Source organism: Onychomys torridus, chromosome 8 (genome assembly GCF_903995425.1).
Source record: "Onychomys torridus chromosome 8, mOncTor1.1, whole genome shotgun sequence".
NCBI classification, from domain to species: Eukaryota; Metazoa; Chordata; class Mammalia; order Rodentia; family Cricetidae; genus Onychomys; species Onychomys torridus.
This window is the reverse complement of record NC_050450.1, coordinates 64889621-64909769: the sequence shown is the minus strand read 5'-3', so window position 1 is coordinate 64909769 and position 20149 is coordinate 64889621. Positions and strand designations below refer to the sequence as shown.

The 20149-nt window shown below is 44.8% G+C and overlaps 1 pseudogene; it reads right to left on the bottom strand.

Moving 5' to 3' along the window:
* LOC118588707 overlaps window positions 1–19542 on the bottom strand; it is a 49838-nt pseudogene extending 30296 nt beyond the window's left edge.
* Between the last annotated feature and the right edge of the window lie 607 nt (window positions 19543–20149).

The window sequence follows — 20149 nt, the reverse complement described above, 5'->3', positions numbered from 1 at the left end:
TTGAAAGAACAACACAATTATAAACAGTAAAAACAAACAAACGCAGAGATGTGAGAGCTTCTTTATGTGAAAAGAGGCAAATATGGGGGTGAAGCTCAGGGACAGTGTTTGCCCAGCAGGCACCAGGCCCTGGCTTCCATGCCCAACATGGAAGGAAGAAAAGGAGGGAGGGAGGGAGGCAGGGAGAGAAGGAAAGAGAGACAAAGGGTTGGAGAGAGAGAGAGAAAGAAGAAAAGATGTAACTACAAAACCAGCTCAGCCAACCTAGTCTCTGGACTCTACAGTTACTGTAACCATCTCAGAGCTGCTAAACACCACGTGTCCAGTGCTGTGCTGTGGGACTTCCACACATCATCTCATTAAAGCATCATAACAAGTCTAGGACGTATTATTGCCATCCCCATCTCATAGACAAAGAACCTGACGCTTTGAGAAAGTCAGAGTTGTCCCAGGAAAGTATCACAACCCGGAAGCCCTGTCTGCTGTCCAGACACCTCCTCTTTGTTCAGACAAGGGGAGTGGAGTTTGTTTGTTTTGTTGTTGTGAAGATATTAAGGTGTGTGTGTGTGTGTGTGTGTGTGTGTGTGTGTGTGTGTGTGTGTTCCATCTCTCCAGTCTTAAGAGAAAGTGGGTCTGAAGAGAGGGCTCAGCAGTTAAGAGCACTTACTGTTCTTACACAGGACCTAGGTTCAGTTCCCAACTTCCATATGATGGTTCACAACAGTCCTTAACTACAGTTTCAGGGAATCCTATGCCCTCTTCTGGTTCCATGAGCACCAAGCATGCAAACATTCTCTCTCTCTCTCTCTCTCTCTCTCTCTCTCTCTCTCTCTCTCTCTCTCTCTCTCACACACACACACACACACACACACACACACACACACGCGCGCCACACACCAACACACACACACACACACACACACACACACACCAATCCTGATGTATGACAGAAGGATCTAGAGGCAAATACAAAAAACATTATTCACCAGAAGAAAATCAGACCAGAGGAATCAGTTTCAAGGCTGGCTGCACTTCCTACTTGTATAGAAGGGCATGCTAATAGGACCTACATATTAATGACGAGGGTAAGATGGTGGAGGTGAGTAGTGGAGGGAGGCAAGCCCTGGAGAGCCAGTGACTCAACTTTGTCAACTTTGGTCACCAATGAACCATGACAAACCACCAAATGCGTGTGTCTTATGCAGTTTTGTTTTGGAGGTAAGGTTCATGACACAGCACAGGCTGGCCTGGAGCTCCTGATCCTCCCACTGAGCCTCACAAATGCTAGGATTACAGGCACGCACCACCACACTTGGCATGAAATGGTTTTTTAATATCTCTCCACAACAGGAACTATAACAGAATTATTTTATTACAGCTACCGCTAAAAATTCAATTTGAATTAAGTTATTCAGACACACCACTGAATGCAAGGAATTCTTCTCAGAACAACAATCCTAATAGTCATTGCCGGAAAGTGGGGGGTGGGTGGGGGGAGACAGACACTGTCAGATTACTAATGAGTGAGGTAACATGAGAATTTCAGCAGGAAATGCGTTTTCCATGAAGATTAAAAATAAAAGGTCTCCAGCAGAAGCCAGCAGACCCAGGCGGCCAGGCCTCCAGGTATAGAAACCAGACCCTGAGTCGGGCAGCTGTGGTTCACACCTTTAATCCCAGCACTCAGGAAACAGAAGCAGATGGATCCTTGAGTTTGAGGCCAGCCTGGTCTACAGAGTGAGTTCCAGGACAGCCAGGGCTACAGAGAAACCCTGTCTTGAACAAGAAAGAAAAGAGAAAGAAAGAAGAAACCAGGCCCTGAGCAGCTGGCCCACCATGGGATTGCAGGCAGAATGCCACGTGCCACCTTTGTGGACAGACCCGTGTCCCAGTGCCAGCTTCACAAGCTCCCTGCACAGCTCTGGCTGGCTCCTTCAGAACCTCGGCTGGCCACCTATAAGGTGGGCGTCACCACTGCCATCTGCAGAGGTGGGTGGTGCCGAGGCTGAGATGGCTCTTCTCTCACCTGGCCTCTCAGAGACTACAGCTTTAGGGTCCTCTGACTTGATTCCTGGAAAAGGCTGTGGACACAATAGGACAGTCCAGATCTGACTGCAACCCTCCTCAGGATCCTGAGCATGACCTTGAGGTTGCTTTTAGGGTCCAGGGTTCTCACCTGTCTGCGACAGACAGGAACAAGGGTCAACTCAGGATTTTCTTCTGGTCTAGGCTCTTTTGAAATGTATTTTACTTCATTTGTTATCATTGGGTTCCAGGATCAAATGCAGATCTTTTTATGAAATGTGCTGAGCCTGGTGGCCCCACACTCAGGCCCCTCCTGCTTTAGCCCCCCCCCCCAAGTGTTGGGATTACAGGCATGTGCCCCCATGTCTGGTTCCTTACTCAGGATTTAACAGTAGTCACCCATTAGAAAGTCATTTCTTTATCCAAAAATCAAGGTTTCCACCCAGAAAAGAGACAGCAAAAGCAATGAGGGTGGGCCGCCAGTCCTGAGCAGTTTTAGTCCTGAACACAGCTTGCATGAAGCATGACCTTGAATTAATCTCTTTTCAGGAGACCAGCTTTCTTGGTTGTTTGTGGTCTCTGGTCCTTCTCTATTCCCAAACATCTGCAAAGCCACCACTTGGGATGTCTGTGGCTCCTGCTCTTCTGTCTGCTGCAGCTAACATTCTTGCTGCTGTTGCTGCTGCTGCTGCTGCTGCAGCTGCTTGTTCATGTGTTCTCTCTGGCATTTGAGATGCATGTCCACTATTCCCCAAATCAATCCTTTGAGACCTGCCTCTTCCATAGGACCTGTGTTGATGAAGCTACAAGGATATTTCTAAATAGGATAAAATCTTAAATTGGTACTTCATCAAGATGAGAGTTCATGTGAAAGAACTCCCTAAGTAAGCCATGTAGAGATGGTATGACTGCGTAATCATCAGGGAGTCTGGCTCTTTTGATCTTTTCGTATCATGGTTCAGAATGGCTCCTGGAGATCCACCCATCACATTTGCGCTTCCGGCAAGAATTTTCAGAGCAGGAAAAGGAGTGAGTGGCAGTTGCTGGGCCTACTATTTGAGGTACTTTCCTAGAAACCTCTCTTGACAGTTTCTGTTTTAAATTACATCAGCCACCTCTGGCTCCCAGAGAGGCTGGGAAATGGAGTACTTTATATGGGCATATGGCCCTCTCAAATCAAATGGGGTCTCTGTTACCAGGAAAAATGGAAGAATAGATAGTGAGTGGCAGCTAGCAGCCTCTGGCACAAGCCTTTCCAACTACTCCATCCCGTCTGTGGTTCTTAGAGTGAGCCCACACTGCACAATTGTTTTTATTATTATGCCATCTATTCATTCATTGACCCCGTGGACAAATGACAAAAGAACCTCTTCTCTCCGCAAGGCGTGGTGCCTGTGATATTCTGAAGCATCACTCTCAAGCCAAGGGGTTGGCTGGATCCTTGAGGGCAGGGACCAGAGTCCGTTTCTCTCAGCAGTATCTTTCCCAAGGCCGAGCATAGCAGGCACCAGAAAAGCACCTGGTTGATTTTATAGCGGTCACAAGTGAGAAGCTCAGGGTTAAAAAAACAACAACAACAACAAAAAAACAATAAAAACTTCCCCGACTTATTTCTATGCTAGAAAAGTCTGCTGTTTTGGGTCCCTTCTGGTTTTGAGGGTGGACCGTGAACCATCTCCAAACATCAGAGCTGCTCTGCAGCCCAGTTGTCTATTTTGGACACTGAACTCTGTTTGCATACTAAACACGAATTCTAAGTAGAAGTCTCTGTGCCCACCTGCTTCCCCCCCCCACTGCTTTCCACGTGACTCTCCCTTGTCATTCCTGCACCACGTAGCTGCAGAGAAAACCTGCAGCGTCTCCTCGAGAGTCTGCTTCCTTCCTTTCCCATCCTGTCCTCCTGTTTGATTCTTGTTATCATCTGCCTGAGACTAGACTGTCTGGAGGAAGGTTGCCTGGAGCTCGAAGCACGTCTCATGATTGCTGAGCAAAAGCTAGCTTTAAAGGTTTGCTGGTACCTAGGAGAGAAGGAACTAAAATATACTTAGCACCTACTGTCTTGGCTTTCCTCCTGTCATGGTTAGTATTCAGAGCAATCTAAGGGACACTCTACTGCACAGGCCTGAAATCAGCGACTCAGGAACCTGAGGTGGGAGGGTCAGAAGCTCAAGGTCAGCCTGAATTTTTTTTTTTTTTTTTTTTTTTTTTGAGATAGGGTTTCTCTGTGTAGCTTTGGAGTCTGTCCTGGATCCCGTAGACCTGTAGACCAGGCTGACCTTGAACTCACAGAGATCCACCTGGCTCTGCCTCCCAAGTGCTGGGATTAAAGGCGTGCACCACCATTGCCCAGCTTCAGCCTGAATAATTTAGTAAAATTTTATCTCAAAAGGAAAAGAAGGCTGAGGTTATAGCTCAGTGGCAGAGTACTTACCCAGGGCCTAGGTTCAATCCCCAGGATGGCAGAAAACAGAAAAAGAGAAGGATACACTACTCTTCCCATTCTACAGATTAGGAAACTGTCTCCAGTGGGTTAACTAGCCAGCCCAGGATTTCTCAGTGCTGGATTACTTTTTTTTTTATTGAGAATTTGTATGTTATTAAATTGGCCTCTATTGCATTCAGTGATGGATTTTAGAACAGTCACAAAGTTAGGAAATTACCATTATCCTCTAATTTCAGATTTTTTTTTTTCCTGTGGAGGACTTGGGTACATTTTGAGCTTAGGCTCAAACCTCAAACCCTGTCATTCTATTTCTTCATTTGGTGTGTGCAATGATTTAAAATAGGTGAAACTGGTCTGAGGCTGGGAATGTTGTTCAGTTGGTAGAGTTCGTAAAACATATGTGGGGAAGCTTCAGGACTTTTTGCTCTTTTTTGGGTGATACATATACACAAAAGGACTGTTGGGGGCGGAGTCAGCAGTTAAGAGCTTAAGAATGTCTACTGCTTTTGCAGAGGATACAAGTTTGATTCTTAGCGCCCATGTTAGGTGGCTCACAACCATTTGTAACCCCATTTCCAGGGGATCTGAAACCCTCTTCTGGTCTCTGTGGGCACCTAAACTCACATGTGCACATACTGCACCCCCCCCAATACACATAATTAAAAATGAAAATAAGCATTTTTTTTTTTTGAGCTGAGGATCGAATCCAGGGCCTTACGCTTGCTAGGTAAGCGCTCTACCACTGAGCTAAATCCCCAACCGAAAATAAGCATTTTTAAAGGGGAGGCTGTTGGCCTCGTCAGTCGTCCATTACTGTAGACCCTGGGGCCCCTTTCTCTTGGGTGAGACTGCCTTAATTCTTCCGGGTCCCTTCCCTCCCTGTCTGTGTTTCAGGTCTGGGGGCAGGTGTTGCAATGTCCCAAATATGAGGCTTCTCCCTTGAACATCATTTGTGCCTTGGGTTGTGGTTGTCAGGCTGACAGGGGACCTTGTTCTGACCTATGCTTTGGGTTCTGTGGCTTCAGGATAATGTAGTGCCTGGCCATGTGAGAGGTGCTCAGTACATGTTTATGAGTAACTAGAGGTCCATCATCCCCACCCAAACTACCTCAAGGCTTGCCTCTACCCTTCCTCTCCAGCCTTAAGTCACATTCACATTAAAGATAAATGGTTGCTATATGCTCCCAAGTCAAAATTTGTACCTTTATTCCCAATGTACAGTGGTTCTCCATACACACAGAGTAAGATCTGAAGCTTTTTACAAGGCTCTCTGGGAAACCCCTTTCCTGCCATACATACACACTCTATGCCCCAGCAGCACTGAACTTTGTGTAGCTTCCCAACACTGAACACACCCTTTTCTCTCTGCCTTTGTCTTGAATGCTCCTCTTCCAGGTCTTTAGGACAGATTTCGATCCATTCTTAAAGCCTAAACTGGGAGTCTCCCTGCTCTGTGAAGTCTTGTCTCCCCTATGTAGAACCAGGACTTGGCTGTCAGTTAAGAGTATGTTTGAGGGACTGGAGAGATGGTTCAGCAGGTAAGAGTACCGGCTGCTCTTGCAGAGGTCCCGGGTTCAAGTCCCAGCGCTTGCATGGTGGCTTACAGTTGCCTGTAACTCCACTTCCAAGGGATCCAATGTCCTCTTCTGGCCTTCACAGGTACCAGGCATGCATGTGGTGCACAGAAGACATGATGCACCCATACACATAAAATAAAATGCACTTGGCTTCAAGTAACTGAAAGCTTCCTTCTACAGTGCTTATACTATGTTGCCCCACACTTACACAATGGTCATGACAGGCAAAATTGTGTTTCCCAAAGAGGCCCACATGCTAATTCCTGGACCCTTGTATATAACAAAGAGGCTTTGCATGTGAGAGTAAACTATGGACTGTGTGTGTGTGTGTGTGTGTGTGTGTGTGTGTGTGTGTGTGTGTGTGTTCCTGGAGGATCTGGGTGGGTCCAGTATACTCACAAGGATCTCTATTTTATGTGTATGAGTGCTTTGCCTGTATGTACATACATATTACAGATGTGTGCGCTTGTGGAGGCTGAAAGAAGGTGCTGGATCCCTTGGAGTTACAGTAGGTTCAGAGCCATCATAGGGGTGCTGGGAACTGAAGCCAGGTCCCCTGTAAGAGAGGCCACTGAGCCATCTCTTCAACCCCAGTCACAAAGATCTTGAACTGAACTTGGGAGAAGTGGGCTGAAGAAGTCAGGGTGATATAACTCCTTGCTGCTGATTTTGAATATGAAGAAAGAGGTGACTAGCCAAGAAAAGTCAGTGGCCTCTAGAAGCCACAGAATGCAAGGAAATGATTCTTCCAGTCTCCAGAAAGGAACTTGTCCTGCCGATACCTCAATGTTAGCCAGTACATCCTAGGCTAGCCTGGGCTACAGAGTAAGAACCTCCTCAGGTTTCCAAGGTGCAGAACTCTAAGACAGTAAGTTGGTGCTATTTTTTGTTTGTTTGTTTTTGTGTTTTGAGACACTGTTTCTCTGTGAAACCCCTGGCTGTCCTGGGACTCACTCTGTAGACCAGGCTGGCCTCGAACTCACAGAGCTTCACCTGCCTCTGCCTCCCAAGTGCTGGGGTTAATGAAGTGTGCCACCACCGCCCAGCTAAGTTGGTGTTGTTTTAAGCCACTGTGCACTGCGATTTTTTAACAGTAGCCACTGAGTTCACTACAGTGGCTTGATAGGCTAGGGTTTTTTTTTCCTCCCATTGCAAGGACTTCTTGGTGGGTTACAGGGGCTCAACAGGGCCTTTTGTTTCAGAGCCTCCCACTGTCTTACGGTGAGAAGTTTTTCCTCTTGCTTGTGACATACAGTCTGAAATGTGCCTATGCTGTATTACCTTGTGTGTGCTTGGGATCTGGGGAGGAAAAGGGAGCCAAAGGACTCCGGCTGATTGTTCTAGCTCATTGTCCCTCTAAGAATGGAGCCAAGAGGGTTGGGGATTTAGCTCAGTGGTAGAGCCCTGGGTTTGATCCTCAGCTAAAAAAAAAAAAAAAAAGAGCCAAGTATGGTGGTTTGTGCCCATAATCCTAGCAGTCTGGATTGGTCTCCATGAGTTCTAGGCCTGCCTGGAGTAAGACCCCGTCTGAAAACGAAATAAAAAAAAATAATAGCATTAGCATTCACGGAAGTCTTACCTAACAACTCCTATTGTCGCACTTTTGGGCCAAGCTGGGTCACATGGCCATCTTTAGCTGCCTAGGCTGATCAGGGGAAAAGGAACTGTGAATGAATGGCTTTTGGAAAACAGCCCAGTGTTGGCTCTACCATCCTTCCCTGAACTTTGCACACTGGTATGTCAGGGCAGCTATATAAATTGTTTTTAAGTGATTTGTCACCCTCCCCACCCTCTGTGCACAGGTCAGTTCTTTTAATTGTGGTATCCCTGCCTCTTAGACAATGCTGATATAATAGGTTTTGTTGTTGTTGTTGAACAAGTAGAAAAATGATTGCATTTTTTTTGGTGGGTGTATATATTTTGAGGCAGGGTCTCACTCTGTAGCCTAGGTTAGACTTGAACTCAAGATTCTCCTGCTTCTGCCTTCCTGGTGCTGGGATGGCAGGCATGAGCTACTGGTCATGTATTTTCAAGTGAGGATTTATTTTTTAATTAATTTATTTTATGGGTATGTGTTGATACAAATATAAATTTTTTATATTCCTATCAAAGATAATTTGTATATTGATACAAATACAGAACTATGTTTGTGCTGTGGATATCTCTCTGTACAAATAAAATGCTGTTTGGCCAGTGGCTAGGCAGGAAGTATAGGCGGGACAAGAGAGAAGAGGATTCTGGGAAGTAGAAGGCTGGAGAGAGACACCGCCAGCCGCCGCCATGAGAAGCAACATGTAAAGACACTGGTAAGCCACACGCCATGTGGCAAAGTATAGATTAGCAGAAATGGGTTAATTTAAGATAAAAAAGTAGATAACAAGAAGCCTGCCACAGCCATACAGTTTGTAAACAATGTAAGTTTCTGTGTGCTTTCTTGGTTGGGTCTGAGAGGCTGTGGGACTGGCGGGTAAGAGAGATTTGTCCTGACTGGGCCAGGCAGGAAAACTCTAACTACATGTTTGTAATATTGTACACATATTTTTACTCTTATTTAAAATATTTGTATATTGATACAAATGTAAATTTATATCTGTCATACTGTATGTATATTCTACTTCTGTTTAAGATATTCTGTATACTGATATATATTTAGGATTGTTATCATATTGCATATTGCACTATACATTCCTACCTCTGTTAAAGATATTTTGTGTATTGTCACAATTTAAAGTCATTGTCCTTTTACTGTACATTTGCTTACAGACTGTTTGCCTTATTTATAGGAAGCCTTAGTCCTTAGGTTGTTTAGGTAGATAAGATTTATAGAGTTATTGTCACCTATGCTTGTCATCTCTATAATTATGTTAGTTAGGTTATCCAGATTTATAAATACATAGGTCAGATGGACAGGTAATCTTCAAACACTTCATGGACCTAGAGAATATGGCATTTAAATAACTTAGAATTCTGTTGACGTGAGACACAATTGCTCCTGGCAGTACCAATTTGATCCCGAGAGAATGTTGGGCTTCTAAGACATTTCCATTTGGAAGTTTGTCTTCTTGGCACAAAATGGCCTACTGGGCAAAGAACTGCCCTTGCCTCAACTGCTGACAGTACAAATGCTGTCCTTTCTGGACAAGCGGGACACAAGGAAAACGACCACTATACTTTGCCAAGACAAGGTAAGATGGTCTTTCAGAATTCCTGCTTCTGAAAATGGTCTGTCAGATACTCTAGGCCTGTAGCCAATTTGAATGCACCAACAATGCTGAGAAACATTAGGTGACTGTCCAGGCTGCCAGCTGTCTCGGTCTACTCTTGCAAGACTCCCGAAAGTTGCTTGCGTCCTTCTCCCATTTCTCAGGTATTATTATATTCCTTCTCAGGTCTTTGATGAGGTTAAAGATTAGCAGTTATATATACATATATAATATCTTAGATAGAATATATTATGTATTAGACTCAGGTTCTTTAGGATAGGACACCTTTTGGAATGATCTTTGTAACACGCCACCTACCCATGCCCTAGACTTCCCTGGATTTTACTATGTGTTTTTTGCTTGATATTGTTTGCACTTAATGTAATTCCAACTTATCTAGGTCATTATCCCTCATTACTCCTGGACAATATTTGATAACCATCTCTTTGTATATAGTCTTGTATTAGGTTAGAACTTTCTTATTTAGACAAAAGGGGGAGATGTAGTGGATAGCCATGCCAGCATTGGCCTGGAAGTTCCAACCCCCATTGAGGCTTCGGTAATGGTCACGCCCACAAGGCGGGGTGGAGGAGGAAGACCCAAGATAGAGGGGAGGGCTCTCTCTCTTGGTTCTGGGATGCTGGACGCAGGAGGTAGAGACTGAGCAGAGTTCTCCAGAGAACACCGCCAGACTGCGCCATACCTTTGCCAGACCCTACAACCTATCCCTTCATTTGTAAGTTATCCCACAAAATAAACCTCCCTTTTAACTACGTGGTGTGGCCTTAATAATTTCACCAATAGGTATGGGTATTTTGTCTGCTTGTATGTCTGGTGAGGGCCTGCTGCTCAAGGAGGCCTGAAGGTGTTGTTGGATTACCTGGAGTTACAGATAGTTGTGAGCCGCCATTTGGGTGGTGGGAATTGAACCCTGATCCCTCTGTAAGAGAGAGAGTAGCCAGTGCTCTTAGCCCCTGGGCCGTCTACCCAGACCCTGTTTGTTTGTTTGTTTGTTTTATTTTTATGTGTTATGGGTGGTGTGATGGTTTGAAGGAGCTGTCTCGTATAGGACTCAGGTATTTGAAAACTTGGTTTCCAGTTGGTGGCTGTTGGGGAAGGATCAGGAGGTATTGGATCCCCTGAGACTGGTGTTACAGATGGTTATGAGCTGCCATGTGGGTGCTGGGAATTGAACCCCAATCTTCTGGAGGAGCAACCAGTGCTCTTCATCACTGAACCATCTCTTCAGCCCTTCAAGTGAGAATTTGGTGGGATTTGGAATACCTCAGCAGGCTATTGATCTCTAAGAATTAAAAGACCTTTTAATTTTTCTCTCCCCCATTTTTCCCTCTTCCCCTTCCCCCTGCTCCTGCAGCTCAGGCTAGCCCCAAACTGTATAGATAAGTTCTGGGATCACAGCAATGTGACATCGCCTGGCTTCCTTCTTTTTTATTACTGTTACCTTTTGCTTCATCTACATCTTCTCTTCTTCATCTTTTGTACTACTCAAGACCTGTGGTGGATTTTTCTGTTCCCTCCCTCCCTCCCTCCCTCTCTCCCTCCCTCTCTCCCTTCCTCCTTCCTTTCTTTCCTTTAATTTCTTCTTTATCCCTTTGACATGGTCTCACCATATAGCCTGGGGCTAAACATGCTATGTAGTCCAGTCTGGTCTTGAACACATAGAGATCTACTTGCCTCTCTCTGCCTTCTGGATGCTAGGATTAAAGGTGTGCACTATCACGCCTGATTTGTGGTGGATTTTTCTTATTTTACCCTTCCCAGGCTTTACAGCCCCAAAGTTTCTAATTTATTTGTATACCTGTTCCTGCTTTTAATTAAAGCTGCTGGAATGTTAACTTGGTGGTCAGAATACATTTGCATCTGGAAGTTTCCTTGAACTCCTGATTCTCTTGCCTGACCTCAAGCACTGCGGTTACAGGATCCTGTAATGTGATGGACGGGCTGCCTGGCTGCTTGAACATGTATGTAAGAGGTGAGCCTCACAAATGTGAAAAATGGTGTTAGAAGTAAACCGCTAAACTGTTTTTCTCTCTCAGTTCAGCCTCTCTACCCCACCCTAACCCATTCTCATTCTCTTCTCTTTTGAAACAAGGTTTCACTTTGTTGTCCCTTTGTTATGAAGATGTTCTCAAACTCCTGGGCTCAGGACTTCCTCAGCTTCCTAAGTGTTGGGACTCAATGCCAGTGCTGCTGTGCAGTGTTTGTTTGTTTGTTTGTTTGTTTTTGGAGCTGAGGATCGAACCCAGGGCCTTGCGCTTGCTAGTCAAGCACTCTACCACTGAGCTAAATCCCCAACCCCTTTGTTTTTTTCTGCCGTGCAGTCTTGGGTTGCTGCAGCTTCATTCACTAATTTACTGGGACAATTATAAGTGTTAACAGAGTATTCTGATAGCTGTATGTGTGTGCATGTGTATATAATGTAACATTTTCATTTTAATATATATATTTCATTTACTTCCATATTTATTTCATATATATATAGTTGTTGGGTTTTTGTTTGTTTGTTTGTTTGTTTGAGATAGAGTTTCTCTGTGTAGCCTTGGCTGCCGTGGAACACCTTCTGTAGACCAGGCTGGCCTTTAACTCAGAGATCTACCAGCCTCTATCTCCCAAGTACTGGGATTAAAGGCATGTGCCACCACCACCCAGCAATAAATTTTATTTCTTTATGTATATGGTTGTTTTGCCTGCATATATGTTTGTGCGCCATATCCCTGTGTGCCTGGGAGGTCAGAAGAGGTTCTTGGAACTGGAACTGGAGATGGTTTTGAGTGACCATATGGGTGCAGGAAATTGAATCCTGGTCCCCTGGAAGAGCAGCCAGTGCTCTTAACTTCTGAGCCATCTCTCCAGCCCTGATCTAAGTTTTGGTGTTGTTTAAAGGAGTCTGTCAAGCCATTATGTCAAGGCCCGTGGCTCCAAATAAAAAAAAATCACTAAATCCCTAGCAGTGAAAAGGATCCTAGAATTTAAACCATACAAGTCTGTTTTGTTTGGCTTGACATGGGTCTGTTGGTATATTGCTTATTAGTCAGAGTGGAAGGCCAAGTACCCATTGTCCAGCTTGCTGAGAAGTATGATTTCCTTGGGAACCCCACACATCTGGAGTGGTAGAACTACAGATGTGCAATGCAAGTGTTGGGGTCCTTAGTTTTTTGTTTTTTGATACAGGATCTTGCTGTGCATCCCTGGCTGGCCTCGAACTCACGGAGTTCTGCCTCTGAAGTGCTTCTGCCTCTGAAGTGCTGGGATTAAAGGTGTGCATTACCATATCCACTGTAGATTTTTGGAGTCATCTTATTGCTTACATCATTCATTCTTTTTTTTTTTTTTTTTTTTTTTTTTTTTTGAGATAGATTTTCTCTGTATATCCTTGGCTATCCTGGAACTCACTCTGTAGACCAAGCTGGCCTTGAACTCATAGAGACCTGCCTGCTTCTACCTTTCTAGCGCTGGGATTAAAGGTGTGCACAACCACTGCCTGGCTCTTACATCATTGATTCTAATCATAAAGAACAGACTCGTAAGCAAAAGTGTGAAGCTATTAATCTATTAGTTAGGGATTGCTCACTACATTATCATTCAAAGTATATATTATACACATATACTTTCTTGTTTCTCACTTATGGTAACTATTAAACATCTATTCCTCTCTCTGGTCTGTAGTTCTTTGAGGTGGTGCTAGTGGCCTTGACAGTTGGAGAGGAGTCAGGTGACTTATTCATCCTTAAAATGACCGCCCAGAACTATGTTTTGTTTTGTTGGTGTGTGTATGTGTGTTTTGGGGGTGGGGGCAGTGGTAATAGTTGTTCCTCATGTAACTTAGCTGATCTTAAACTTGTTATGTAGCCACGGGTGGCTTGAACTTCCGGTCCTTCTGCTTGTATCTCATGAGTCCTGGTATTACCCTCATGCACCACCATGCCCGGTTTGTGCCTTACTAGGGATGCAACCCAGGGCTTCATGCACGCTAGGCAAATGCTCTACCAGCTGAGCTGCGTCTTCAGCCCTCACCACTAACTATTAATTTTTGCAGACTGAAGATCTGAAACAATGTGACTGAACTAGATGATTTTCCAATCACACATTTTATGAAATCCAGTAAATTAAGTGATCGGGGACTCTGAACCTTGTGAGGTTGACAGAGGAACTTGAGTTATGGTGCAGACATGAAATGTCCCCCACACATTCATGTTTTGAACTTTTGTTTCCCAGCTGGTGGCACTATTTGGGGATGCTGTGGAGCCTTTAAGAAGTGGGCCCTGGCTGGGTGGTGGTGACACATGCCTTTAATCCCAGCGTTTGGGAAGCAGAGGCAGGCAAATCTCTGTGAACTAGAGGCTAGCCTGGTCTATGGAGTGAATTTCAGGATTTCAGCCCAGCTACACAGAGAAACCCTGTCTCAACAAAACAAAACAAACAAAAGTCCAAAAACAAACAGACAAAAAAAGAGGTGGGTAATAGCTGAAGGAAGCGAGTCACTAGGGGCTGGTCGTGGAAGGTTATGATTGGGTTCCTAGTTCCCCATCACTGGCTGCTTCTCAGTTCATTGCTCTGTGAACAGCTGTCTAAGCCCATGTTGTCTTGGACTAAGATGCTCCACTGTGCCCTCTATGATGGGCTGTAGCCCTCTGAGACTGTTGAGCCAATATAAGTTATTCCTAGTGTAACAGATGCACTAGATTTACAGCCATGCCTCTGTGGCGATCTGTAAATTTGCTCCATTAACTAGATCACGTCACCTCTCTATAGAGATATTTTCTTTTCTGAACAATAGGGATGACTTTTACCACATTTTGTGTTGCAAAGATTAAATGAGGCCTGGGGATGTTACTCAGTTGATAGGGGCTTGCCTAGCAGGTATGAGGCTAATTTGATCCCAATACCACACACATACATACCAATGCACACACGCACACACACACACACACACACACACACACACACACAATTTAAAGAAATAATGTATGAAGAGCAAGTGGCACAGGGTGTAACTTGCAGTCAGAGCTATGTAAAGCAAATAGTCATTGGTGTAATAATCAAGGTCTGGGGCTGTATTACTTAGATGCAGGTCCTAGCTCTTTCACATAATTGTTGTGTGTCCTTGAGTAAGTTTCTTGGCCTTTTTGTGTCTCAGTGTCTATATCTGTAGACCAAGGGAACCATACTACTACAAAAATCAATGTCTCATTAAGTTGGGTGAAGAGTATACAAATCGGTATGTGTTTATGACAGTGCCTGGCACATAGCAGATACTCGTGGCAGGCTGGTTAACCTCGTCACTGCCATCACTGGTGTGGCCGTGAGCATTGTTGAAATAAACTGGAAGGGTGGAAAACAGTATTATGCGCATCATGTTGCCTGGTCATATTCTTCACTGAAACCCGAGGCTTCTGGAAATCTTGCACTTTGAATCATCTAAGAGCTGGAGCAATGAAGCATCCACTTACAGATGCCTCTCAGCAGCAGCCCATCCAGGAGGCCTCCACAAGGTCTGCTTGGGTTGTGATCCTGTGATGGAGAAGGCCCTGCTTTGTATGCAGCCGGCGTGTCTTCGCTTGGCTGCATAATCGTGCCTTTTTGTCTTATTTTAAAGCATCTCGAGGAATCTGGAGCCCACTCCCACTGACATCAGTGAAAGAGCCACAGCATGTCACAGCTCTAATGAGTCTTGCAGACACTCGTAGGCCCCACTGAGGCAACTAGACCAGAGCAGCTGCACAGGCTAGGCCAGCGTCCACTGCTCCCTTTGAACACAGATAGCCCCACCAGATTTCATGATGGGGCTCCCCAAGGTCCCCTAGGATCTCCTACGCCTGTCGTCTTTGTCTTAGAAGGGCATCGAGTTGCTTTCTGAATGTTGGGCATGTTGGTAATCTTTGTGGGCAGCAATGCTAAAACAAATTAATTATTCATATCAGCGGGCCTGAAGGAGCTGTTGTTCGCTGAGGAACTCCCTCTGCTCTCTAGACCCACAATCCCACAGGGACCTTTGGTCAGACAGGAGGCAGCTGTGGCCACGCTCCAAACTCAGAAAAGTCTGATGACCTGCTTTGTTTGAACTGCAGAGAGTTAAAATAAAACAGAATTTTTTTTTTTTTAAATTTGGAGATTTTTTTCTGTGAACGTACGGACTTCTGTCTTTTCTTGACAGATGGGGAGACTGACAGTTCATGCCTCAGGTAGACTAGATGGAATTTTGCCAGTTGCGGTGACCTTATCCTCCTGACCCCTTTATCTACAAGCACCGAGGGTACTGAAGACAGTGGGCAGAGCCAAACTCAAGTGTGGGGCTTCCTGGCTTCATGTCCTGCCTCTTCCTGGTTTAGCTGCATGACCATAACCAAATTACATAACTCCAGTGGTCTCACTTTCCTTCCCTAAAAAAATGGGGCTTATAATAGTTTACTTCACAGCTATGTGAAAAGGGAATGGGTTCATGTGTGTTCAGCTTGGCACATACCAAGTGCTACTTAGAGTCTGTATCTCCCAGTGTTACACAGCCATAGGCATTTGGGGTTACATTGCTTGTGTTAGGGGTTTCTTCACGGAAGACAAAAATGCCTTGCTCTCCTAGTGTACCTCTGAGATGGCTAATCGACTAGGTCTCAGGCCTTGGAATGTAACAATTACAATATTGGAATGTAATAATTATGGTAGAGTAACACCATCTTAGGTAGCCAGACTTCCTCAGTGTTCTGGTGGCTGCACCTCATATATGTATGTATATTCTGTTGCTGTGATAAAGACATGACCAAAACAATTTGGGAAGGAAAAATAGTACATTTTTAATAGCTCTAGTCAAGGAGAATTTTATACTCTGTTGAGAATTTTATATGCCTTTAGTTGTTTGACAAACAATTAAAAAAACTCAAGCGGGGCAGTGGTGGCACATGCCTTTAATCCAGCACCCAGGAGGCAGAGGCAGGAAGATCCCTGTGATTTCGAGGCCAGTCTGATAGAGTTAGTTCCAGGATAGCCAGGGCTACACAGAGAAACCCTATCTAAAAAAAACCAAAAACCAAAAACCAAACCAAAACAAAACAAAACAATCCAAAAAACAAAACAAAAAAAAAAACAAACTCTTTAGTAAACCCTTATTCCAATTACCCGTCTTTATATCTTGATTTAATACCTGTTTCATTCTGTGTTGCTGAATTTGCTAAAAGCAGATACTGGCTTCCAGTGGTGAAGGCTGCAGGCTCTGGAGCCGAGTGCATACCTTCACAACTATGCTGCCACTTATTAGGAGAATTTACTTGTTTATCTGCAGGTTTGTTCTGAGACAGGAGCTCACCGTGTAGCTCAGGCTGCCCTCACACTTGTAGTGAGCATCCTAACTCTTTCTCTCAAGAACTGGGATTACCATCATGTGCATGGTTTACATTGTGCTGGGGGCTGAACCCAGTGCTTCCTGTATGGTAGGCATGCACTCTACCAACCGACCCAATCCCTATCCTCAGTTACGAGGATTTAAAAGGTGGTTCTGCCTCTTCGTGCCTGGTTTGGTCAGTGTAGTGGATGTATTGGTAGCTTCTCTCTCCCGGAGTGTTGTGAAGCTGAACTAGAGAATGGTAAACCTTGGTCAACCTTCCACAGACCTGACACGTAGTGAGTCATCAGTAAATACCTGTCAGTCACCTTTGCTTTCCAAGTAGCTACTGGAGCATCATTTATCACCTGATAAGTATTTGCTGATTAACCCAAAAGAAAGATTACTAGATAATTGTTGTTCCTCTACCTCTGAAATATTCTGGATAGAACACTGACTGGAGACTAGAGAAATGACTCGGATGTCAAGAGTGCTTGCTGTGCAGTCGTGAGGACCAGACTTGGCATCCCAGCACCCGTGTAACAAGCCTGGTGTCTGGCGTACACCTGTAATTCCAGCTCTAAGAAAGGGTAGAGACAGGAGGATCACTGGGGCTTTCTGGCTTCTGGCCTAGCCAAGAAAAGCCCTCAGAGAGAAACCTTGCCTTAAAGCAATAGGCAGAGAATAATAGGACACTCAGTGTCATCTTCTGGTCTCTGACTTTGTCTGTCTGTCTGTCTGTCTGTCTGTCTCTCTCTCTCTCTCTCTCTCTCTCTCTCTCACACACACACACACACACACACACACACACACACACTCACACACCTGTGCTTGTACACACAAGAAAATAAACAAATTTTTAAAAAATTGACTGAATGTTAAATCATCTGAAAGTGTTATAAAACAGGATCTTCAAAGCCTGGTGAGATGTCTCACTGGATAGAGGCACTTGGTGCTAAGCCTACCAACTTGAGTTCGATTCTCAAGACCTCGCTGTGGAAGGAGAGAACTGACTCCTGCAAGTTGTCTTCTGATCTCTGCATGGACCCCTCCCCAAATGAGTAAGTAATGTGATTTTCTTAAAAGCAGCTTCCTAGCCAGGCATAATGATATACACCTATAATTCCAGCACTTGGGAGGATGAGACAGGAGATTTGCAGTGTTTTGTTGTTGTTTTTGGTTTTTTTTGTGTATGAGTGGGTTTTTTTTTTTTGTTTGTTTTGTTTTGTTTTGTTTTTTCGAGACAGGGTTTCTCTGTGTAGTTTTGATGCCTGTCCTAGATCTCACTCTGTAGACCAGGCTGGCTTTGAACTCACAGAGATCCACCTGGCTCTGCCTCCTGAGTGCTGAGATTAAAGGCATGCACCACCACCGCCCAGCTTTATATGACTTTTTTGTCTGCATGTATTTCTGTGTACTCCATGCCACCTGGTGCCTGAAGAGACCAGAAGAGGACATTGGATTCCCTGGAACTGGAGTTACAGATTTGTGAACCACCAGCAGTTGGGTGTTGGGAAATAAACCTGGCTCCCCTGTAGGAGCAGCCTGTGCGTTTAACCTTGGAGCCATCTCTCCAGCCCTAGGATTAGGATTAGAGTTTTGAGGCTAGCCTGGGCTACACAGTGGGGGCTGTCTCAAAAAATGAGTGAATGGACATATTTCTTGTTCCTGGCTCCTCTAAAATGAAAAATGTGAAGTCTCAGTCTCTCTGTGTCTCTATTTCTGTCTTTCTCTGTCTCTGTCTGTCTCTGTCTCTGTCTCTCTCTCTCTCTCTCTCTCTCTCTCTCTCTCTATATATATATATATATATATATATATATGGATATCTCTGTCTATATATAATTTTGGGGGTCAGATGATCTTTTATTGAAATTATTTTCTCTTGCTACTTTATAAGTAGCTGGGCATCCCATTGCACCACTGCTGATGTCATCTATGATGTCATGAGGTAATGCCATCCACAGCTGTCTATAGACTGTGAAGCACCCAGGATCTCCTAAATAATTCCAGAAAGTTCTCTGGCTAAAGACTAGTGTTATAGGTGTGGTGTTGCATACTTTAATCCTAGCACTCAGGAGGCAGAGGTAGGAAGATCTCTGTGAGTTTGAAATCAGCCTGGTCTACGTGGCAAGCTTCAGGATAGCCAGGGCTACAGAGAGAAAACTCTTTTGAAGGGTTCTTGGGTGGAGGAGAGAGGAATTAAGAAATGATAGATAGAAAGAGAGACCTAGCTGACGAGAAGAAAGACAGAAACACAGGATAGCTTTGGGAGGGACTAGGTCAATACCCAGCAGCCCAGTTCTTTATTGAAAAGGGCTTTTTATAATATGCCAAGGGGAGAGGCAGAAGACCTCCCCCTTGCAAGATCAAAGCACACTGTACAGCCAAGTGTAGGCTCTTCCAAACACCTGGTAACCACGCCCATAGTCAAATCATCCTATTATGCAGCCCTGCTGGGTAAAGCAAGCTCAGACTCTCTGACCCTGAGTAATTTGTCACTAGGAAGCCTCTGTGGGCTCCTACAGAAAACCTGTCTCACACACACAAAAAAAAAAAACCAACAAGCAAACCAAACCAACAAAACAAAACTAATGAAGAATCTGTTGGTCAGAGTTGGCAATCTCATCAAAAGTGTTATTTCCACTGTGTCTTATGTTTTTTTCTGCTTCTTTCTCTCTTGGTGGTTCCCCAGGGCTCTGATGATCAGGGCAGAGGCAGAAGGTACCACCTTGATCTGGGTCTGTGCAGAATGGTCACTTCCACTGTCATTCTTAGACCTTCCCAATCACTTGTTGCCGAGGCAACATCATCACCTTTTTTTTTTTTTTTTTTTTTTTTTTTTGAGGCAGACCCAGGGGGACCAAGGTGCACTCTGGGGCCAAGGTGCACATGGACTGGAATGTCTCCTGTGTGTTTCAGGTGCATGACTTTGATCTCATTGGGGTTGAACTTCGACGGCATGAAAGATGCAGCTGGTGTGTTGGATGAACCAGGATTTGGGACCACCGAAGAGCGGGGGGGAGGGAGGGAGAGAGGGAGAGAGAGAGAGTGTGTGTGTGTGTGTAAAAATTTTAAATTTAAGAAAGTATTGCCGGGCGGTGGTGGCACACACCTTTAATCTCAGCACTCGGGAGGCAGAGCCAGGTGGAGCTCTGTGACTTCGAGGCCAGCCTGGGCTACCAAGTGAGTTCCAGGAAAGGCACAAAGCTACACAGAGAAACCCTGTCTCGAAAAACCAAAAAAAGAAAGTATTAATTTTGGGAGTGTGCAGGTGCCTCGGCACGTGAGTGGAGATCAGAGGACAACCAGTGAGATTTGGTCCTCTCTCCACCGTGTGTGTCCTGGGGATCAAATTCGGGTCATTGAGCGAGCACCTTTGCCCACCGAGCTATCATACTGCCCTCCCTTCCCCCTTTAAGTGGAGCCCTTGCTTTGTCATCTATGCTGGCCTGGATCTTATGGCCTCAAGAAGCCATTTTTTAGCCTTTTGAGTAGCTGGAGCTATAGGTGTGGGCCACAGCACCAGGCTCTGGAATCTGTATTTTTATCCATCCCAGGGGATTGTGAA